Raw genomic sequence first — 8,895 nt, 5'->3', positions numbered from 1 at the left:
AGCAGATAAAGGAACAGGATAAATGCCCACCAAACCAAACCAAAGAGGAAGAGATAGGGAATCTACCTGATAAAGAATTCCGAATAATGATAGTGAAATTGATCCAAAATCTTGAAATTAAAATGGAATCACAGATAAATAGCCTGGAGGCAAGGATTGAGAAGATGCAAGAAAGGTTTAACAAGGACTTAGAAGAAATAAAAAAGAGTCAATATATAATGAATAATGCAATAAGTGAAATTAAAAACACTCTGGAGGCAACAAATAGTAGAATAACAGAGGCAGAAGATAGGATTAGTGAATTAGAAGATAGAATGGTAGAAATAAATGAATCAGAGAGGATAAAAGAAAAACGAATTAAAAGAAATGAGGACAATCTCAGAGACCTCCAGGACAATATTAAACGCTACAACATTCGAATCATAGGGGTCCCAGAAGAAGAAGACAAAAAGAAAGACCATGAGAAAATACTTGAGGAGATAATAGTTGAAAACTTCCCTAAAATGGGGAAGGAAATAATCACCCAAGTCCAAGAAACCCAGAGAGTCCCAAACAGGATAAACCCAAGGCGAAACACCCCAAGACACATAGTAATCAAATTAACAAAGATCAAACACAAAGAACAAATATTAAAAGCAGCAAGGGAAAAACAACAAATAACACACAAGGGAATTCCCATAAGGATAACAGCTGATCTTTCAATAGAAACTCTTCAGGCCAGGAGGGAATGGCAAGACATACTTAAAATGATGAAAGAAAATAACCTACAGCCCAGATTATTGTACCCAGCAAGGATCTCATTCAAGTATGAAGGAGAAATCAAAAGCTTTTCAGACAAGCAAAAGCTGAGAGAATTCTGCACCACCAAACCAGCTCTCCAACAAATACTAAAGGATATTCTCTAGACAGGAAACACAAAAATGGTGTATAAATTCGAACCCAAAACAATAAAGTAAATGGCAACGGGGTCATACTTATCAGTAATTACCTTAAACGTAAATGGGTTGAATGCCCCAACCAAAAGACAAAGACTGGCTGAATGGATACAAAAACAAGACCCCTGCATATGTTGTCTACAAGAGACCCACCTCAAAACAGGGGACACATACAGACTGAAAGCGAAGGGCTGGAAAAAGATTTTCCATGCGAATAGGGACCAAAAGAAAGCAGGAGTAGCAATACTCATATCAGATAAAATAGACTTTAAAACAAAGACTGTGAAAAGAGACAAAGATGGTCACTACATAATGATCAAAGGATCAATCCAAGAAGAAGATATAACAATTATAAATATATATGCACCCAACACGGGAGCACCGCAGTAAGACAAATGCTAACAAGTATGAAAGAAGAAATTAACAATAACACAATAATAGTGGGAGACTTTAATACCCCACTCACACCTATGGATAGATCAACTAAACAGAAAATTAACAAGGAAACACAAACTTTAAACGATACAATAGACCAGTTAGACCTAATTGATATCTATAGGACATTTCATCCCAAAACAATGAATTTCACCTTCTTCTCAAGCGCACATGGAACCTTCTCCAGGATAGATCACATCCTGGGCCATAAAGCTAGCCTTGGTAAATTCAAAAACATAGAAATCATTCCAAGCATCTTTTCTGACCACAATGCAGTAAGATTAGATCTCAATTACAGGAGAAAAACTATTAAAAAATCCAACATATGGAGGCTGAACAACACGCTGCTGAATAACCAACAAATCACAGAAGAAATCAAAAAAGAAATCAAAATTTGCATAGAAACGAATGAAAATGAAAACACAACAACCCAAAACCTGTGGGACACGGTAAAAGCAGTCCTAAGGGGAAAGTTCATAGCAATACAGGCACACCTCAAGAAACAAGAAAAAAGTCAAATAAATAACCTAACTCTACACCTAAAGCAACTAGAAAAGGAAGAAATGAAGAACCCCAGGGTTAGTAGAAGGAAAGAAATCTTAAAAATTAGAGCAGAAATAAATGCAAAAGAAACAAAAGAGACCATAGCAAAAATCAACAAAACCAAAAGCTGGTTCTTTGAAAGGATAAATAAAATTGACAAACCATTAGCCAGACTCATCAAGAAACAAAGGGAGAAAAATCAAATCAATAAAATTAGAAATGAAAATGGAGAGATCACAACAGACAACACAGAAATACAAAGGATCATAAGAGACTACTATCAACAACTATATGCCAATAAAATGGACAACGAGGAAGAAATGGACAAATTCTTAGAAAAGTACAACTTTCCAAAACTCGATCAGGAAGAAATAGACAATCTTAACAGACCCATCACAAGCACGGAAATTGAAACTGTAATCAAAAATCTTCCAGCAAACAAAAGCCCAGGTCCAGACGGCTTCACAGCTGAATTCTACCAAAAATTTAGAGAAGAGCTAACACCTATCCTGCTCAAACTCTTCCAGAAAATTGCAGAGGATGGTAAACTTCCAAACTCATTCTATGAGGCCACCATCACCCTAATACCAAAACCTGACAAAGATCCCACAAAAAAAGAAAACTACAGGCCAATATCACTGATGAACATAGATGCAAAAATCCTTAACAAAATTCTAGCAATCAGAATCCAACAACACATTAAAAAGATCATACACCATGACCAAGTGGGCTTTATCCCAGGGATGCAAGGATTCTTCAATATCCGCAAATCAATCAATGTAATACACCACATTAACAAATTGAAAAATAAAAACCATATGATTATCTCAATAGATGCAGAGAAAGCCTTTGACAAAATTCAACATCCATTTATGATCAAAACTCTCCAGAAAGCAGGAATAGAAGGAACATACCTCAACATAATCAAAGCTATATATGACAAACCCACAGCAAACATTATCCTCAATGGTGAAAAATTGAAAGCATTTCCTCTAAAGTCAGGAACAAGACAAGGGTGCCCACTTTCACCATTACTATTCAACATAGTTTTGGAAGTTTTGGCCACAGCAATCAGAACAGAAAAAGAAATAAAAGGAATCCAAATTGGAAAAGAAGAAGTCAAGCTCTCACTGTTTGCAGATGACATGATCCTCTACATAGAAAACCCTAAAGACTCCACCAGAAAATTACTAGAACTAATCAATGACTATAGTAAAGTTGCAGGATATAAAATCAACACACAGAAATCCCTTGCATTCCTATACACTAATAATGAGAAAACAGAAAGAGAAATTAAGGAAACAATTCCATTCACCATTGCAACAGAAAGAATAAAATACTTAGGAATATATCTACATAAAGAATCTAAAGACCTATATATAGAAAACTATAAAACACTGGTGAAAGAAATCAAAGAGGACACTAACAGATGGAGAAATATACCATGTTCATGGATTGGAAGAATCAATATAGTGAAAATGAGTATACTACCCAAAGCAATCTATAGATTCAATGCAATCCCTATCAAGCTACCAACAGCATTCTTCACAGAGCTAGAACAAATAATTTCACAATTTGTATGGAAAAACAAAAAACCTCGAATAGCCAAAGCGATCTTGAGAAAGAAGAATGGAACTGGAGGAATCAACCTACCTGACTTCAGGCTCTACTACAAAGCCACAGTTATCAAGACAGTATGGTACTGGCACAAAGACAGAAATATAGATCAATGGAACAAAATAGAAAGCCCAGAGATAAATCCACGCACATATGGACACCTTATCTTTGACAAAGGAGGCAAGAATATACAATGGATTAAAGACAATCTCTTTAACAAGTGGTGCTGGGAACTCTGGTCAACCACTTGTAAAAGAATGAAACTAGAACACTTTCTAACACCATACACAAAAATAAACTCAAAATGGATTAAAGATCTCAACGTAAGACCAGAAACTATAAAACTCCTAGAGGAGAACATAGGCAAAACACTCTCTGACATACATCACAGCAGGATCCTCTATGACCCACCTCCCAGAATATTGGAAATAAAAGCAAAAATAAACAAATGGGACCTAATTAACCTTAAAAGCTTCTGCACATCAAAGGAAACTATTAGCAAGGTGAAAAGACAGCCTTCAGAATGGGAGAAGATAATAGCAAATGAAGCAACTGACAAACAACTAATCTCGAGAATATACAAGCAACTCCTACAGCTCAACTCCAGAAAAATCAATGACCCAATCAAAAAATGGGCCAAAGAACTAAATAGACATTTCTCCAAAGAAGACATACAGATGGCTAACAAACACATGAAAAGATGCTCAACATCACTCATTATCAGAGAAATGCAAATCAAAACCACTATGAGGTACCATTTCACACCAGTCAGAATGGCTGCGATCCAAAAGTCTACAAGTAATAAATGCTGGAGAGGGTGTGGAGAAAAGGGAACCCTCTTGCACTGTTGGTGGGAATGCAAACTTGTACAGCCACTATGGAGAACAGTGTGGAGATTCCTTAAAAAACTGGAAATAGACATGCCTTATGATCCAGCAATCCCACTGCTGGGCATACACACTGAGAAAACCAGAAGGGAAAGAGACACGAGTACCCCAATGTTTATCGCAGCACTGTTTATAATAGCCAGGACATGGAAGCAACCTAGATGTCCATCAGCAGATGAATGGATAAGAAAGCTGTGGTACATATACACAATGGAGTATTACTCAGCCATTAAAAAGAATACATTTGAATCAGTTCTAATGAGGTGGATGAAACTGGAGCCTATTATACAGAGTGAAGTAAGCCAGAAAGAAAAACACCAATACAGTATACTAACGCATATATATGGAATTTAGAAAGATGGTAACAATAACCCTGTGTACAAGACAGCAAAAGAGACACTGATGTATAGAACAGTCTTATGGACTCTGTGGGAGAGGGAGAGGGTGGGAAGATTTGGGAGAATGGCATTGAAACATGTAAAATATCATGTATGTAATGAGTTGCCAGTCCAGGTTCAACGCACGATACTGGATGCTTGGGGCTGGTGCACTGGGACGACCCAGAGGGATGGAATGGGGAGGGAGGAGGGAGGAGGGTTCAGGATGGGGAACACATGTATACCTGTGGCGGATTCATTTTGATATTTGGCAAAACTAATACAGTTATGTAAAGTTTAAAAATAAAATAAAATTTAAAAAAAAAATAAATAAAAGGCATAGAGAAAGCTTCTGACATAGACATCAGAAGGGGGCAGAAAAAGTACCCCCTTGCTAGTGTCAGCAAAGGAGTTATACCTTTTAATTAGTTATTACAATGAATCAAAAGATTGTCTCAAGTTTGTGAAAACTTTACCAGACATACTCCAGCAACTTAAATTTTAGGATAACAAGATTAGATATTTAACAATAGAAAGATCCTCCAGACCCACTCCCATAGTATACATTCTAAGATATCAGAATTAGTCAGAAGGTTTTCAGGAAGGAGAAACTGTCCTCCAGCCCAATACATTGTTGTTGTATAATCCCTAGTACAGAGTTTAAACTGAGTTGTGTAATTGACTGAGACTAAGGAATGCAAAGGGAAAAAAAACGTTTCTCCTTTTCTCCTCCTTGAGAATTCCAGACCCCCAGTCCCCACTTCAAAAGCCCCAGAACCCTTTCTCCTCCTGTGGGACCCTGAGTTTCTTATCAATCTGCCTAGGAATTGACTCCCTCAACACCACTGACAGTGTTTGCCTCCAGGATCAGACATGGGTGGAAATGAGTAGAAATGGGTGCATTCAGAAATTGGTGCTTTCCATAACTACCACTTTCATACTGTTTTATTTTCCATTCATGTACTTGTATAATTTATATTTTAAGTTAATATAAATAATGAAAACTCTTGAAATTTTCTGTGTAGAATCAATGTTTCTTAGTGACAAAACTAAAATGATTTATAAAGGTATTTATATTGTTGTAAATGGCAATAAATACATGTCTTTTTTGCATATTTCCAATATATTTTGAAAAGCATTCTTTAAGTGTGACTATTTCTGCCCTGGAAGCTTGAATCTCAATAAAATATAAAATGAATTTAATAACTATAGTTCAGATAAGGAGGTTATGTATTGGGGGGTCATGATTTCTGGATTTCTTTTTTTTTTTTTTTTTTTTTTTTTTGTACTATTCACTGTTGACTTAATATTGGTCTTTTTTCTGAAGGGTTTTCAATGCAAGAGATTCAAAGAATAGCTATGCTTATAAATGAATCTAAGGAAGATTCAGTTCAGTTGCTCAGTCATGTCCAACTCTTTGCAACCCCATGAATTGCAGCACACCAGGCCTCCCTGTCCATCACCAACTCCTGGAGTTCACCCAAACCCACGTCCATCAAGTCAGTGATGCCATCCAGCCATCTCATCCTCTGTCATCCCCTTCTCCTCTTGCCCCCAATCCCTCCCAGCATCAGAGTCTTTTCCAATGAGTCAACTCTTCACATGAGGTGGCCAAAGTATTGGAGTTTCAGCTTTAGCATCATTCCTTCCAAAGAACACCCAGGGCTGATCTCCTTCAGAATGGACTGGTTGGATCTCCTTGCAATCCATGGGACTCTCAAGAGTCTTCTCCAACACCACAGTTCAAAAGCATCAATTCTTCAGTGCTCAGCTTTCTTCACAGTCCAACTCTCACATCCATACATGACCACAGGAAAAACCATAACCTTGACTAGACAGACCTTTGTTGGCAAAGTAATGTCTCTGCTTTTGAATATGCTATCTAGGTTGGTCATAACTTTCCCTGCAAGGAGTGTTTTTGAATTTCATGGCTGCAGTCACCATCTGCAGTGATTTTGGAGCCCCAAAAAATAATGTCTAACACTGTTTCCTCTGTTTCCCCATCTATTTCCCATGAAGGGATGGGACCAGATGCCATGATCTTCATTTTCTGAATGTTGAGCTTTAAGCCAACTTTTTCACTCTCCACTTTCACTTTCATCAAGAAACTTTTTAGTTCCTCTTTACTTTCTGCCATAAGGGTGGTGTCATCTGCATATCTGAGGTTATTGATATTTCTCCTGGCAATCTTGATTCCAGCTTGTGTTTCTTCCAGCCCAGCGTTTCTCATGATGTACTCCGCATAGAAGTTAAATAAGCAGGGTGACAATATACAGCCTTTACATACTCCTTTTCCTATTTGGAACCAGTCTGTTGTTCCATGTCCAGTTCTAACTGTTGCTTACTGACATGCATATAGGTTTCTCAAGAGGCAGGTCAGGTAGTCTGGTATTCCCATCTCTTTCAGAATTTTCCACAGTTTATTGTGATCCGCACAGTCAAAGGCTTTGGCATAGTCAATAAAGCAGAAGTAGATGTTTTTCTGAAACTCTCTTGCTTTTTCCATGATCCAGAAGATGTTGGCAATTTGATCTCTGGTTCCTCTGTCTTTTCTAAAACCAGCTTGAACATCAGGAAGTTCACGGTTCACGTATTGCTGAAGACTGGCTTGGAGAATTTTAAGCATTACTTTACCTCGTTTCAAAAAGAAAGATAACTATTCCAAACAAGTAATGCACTGGAAAAAAAAAGTTCACAAAGTGAGATTAAGGAACTCCAAAGGGAAATTCCTGTTAGCTGTCTAGCATAGGAAAAAACGAAGATGATTTCTATTATCAAGCTGAACAGAAAAACATACCAAGGTTATTCGAGCATGAAAACGGAATTTTAACCACTTTTTACCTCAAATCTTTACTCTTTTTTCTGGCTGAAGTTACAAAAGCAAATAGATTTTCAGTTCAGTTCAGTTCAGTCACTCAGTCGTGTCCGACTCTTTGTGACCCCCTGGACTGCAGCACGTGAGGCTTCCCTGTCCATCACCATCTCCTGAAGTTTACTCATACTCATGTCCATTGAGTTGATGATGCCATCCAACCATCTCATCCTCTTTTGGCCCCTTCTCCTCCCACCTTCAATCTTTTCAAGCATCAGGGTATTTTCAAATGAGTCAGCTCTTCTCATCAGGTTGCCAAAGTATTGGAGTTTCAGCTTCAGCATCAGTCCCTCCAATGAATATTCAGGACCGATTTCCTCTAGGATGGACTGGTTGGATCTCTTTGCAGTCCAAGGGACTCTCAAGAGTCTTCTCCAACACAACAGTTCAAAAGCATCAATTTTTCGGTGCTCAGCTTTCTTCACAGTCCAACTCTCACATCCATACATGACTACTGGAAAAACCATAGCCTTGACTAGAAGAACCTTTGTTGGCAAAGTAATGTCTCTGCTTTTGAATATGCTATCTAGGTTGGTCATAACTTTCCCTGCAAGGAGTGTTTTTGAATTTCATGGCTGCAGTCACCATCTGCAGTGATTTTGGAGCCCCAAAAAATAATGTCTAACACTGTTTCCTCTGTTTCCCCATCTATTTCCCATGAAGGGATGGGACCAGGTCCCATGATCTTAATCTGGAAGATTTAAATCTATTTCACCTTCATTACTTCACACAAACTTTGTTTGAAACCAAGTTTTCCCCAAGAGCTCCTTTTCATTTATTTCTATATTAAGCCATTTATTAGATAAAATCATTATACTTTATAATACTCCAGTTTCCTGTGTATACATATACAACTTAAGCCTTGAGGCAAGTATCCACTAAACTGTCACTAAACACATGAATTGACCTCAGTGATTTAAACAATAGCATTTGAGGCTCCAGTTGCTGGAAAATTTGAATCAACTTTTCATTTTACATAGTGCAGGCAATTATGCAACTCAAGTCATAATTGTAGTTGGATTTTAAAATCTATAATGCTCTTCCTCATTGGACAAAATTGTGTCATTTTATCAGAAAAAATTTAGCCATCTCCAAAGATCTGGATTGCTTCTGAGTTTTCTTTAACAAAAATCTCATGATAAACAAGGGTAAAGCCATTGATTTGGTATAATTAGCAGATAAGTTCAAGCAGGCTGAAGAGGCTACTTCCTCTGACCACATCCAAGATG

The sequence above is a fragment of the Bubalus bubalis genome, chromosome 2 (genome assembly GCF_019923935.1).
Source record: "Bubalus bubalis isolate 160015118507 breed Murrah chromosome 2, NDDB_SH_1, whole genome shotgun sequence".
Lineage (NCBI taxonomy): Eukaryota > Metazoa > Chordata > Mammalia > Artiodactyla > Bovidae > Bubalus > Bubalus bubalis.
This window is presented reverse-complemented; position numbering follows the sequence as displayed.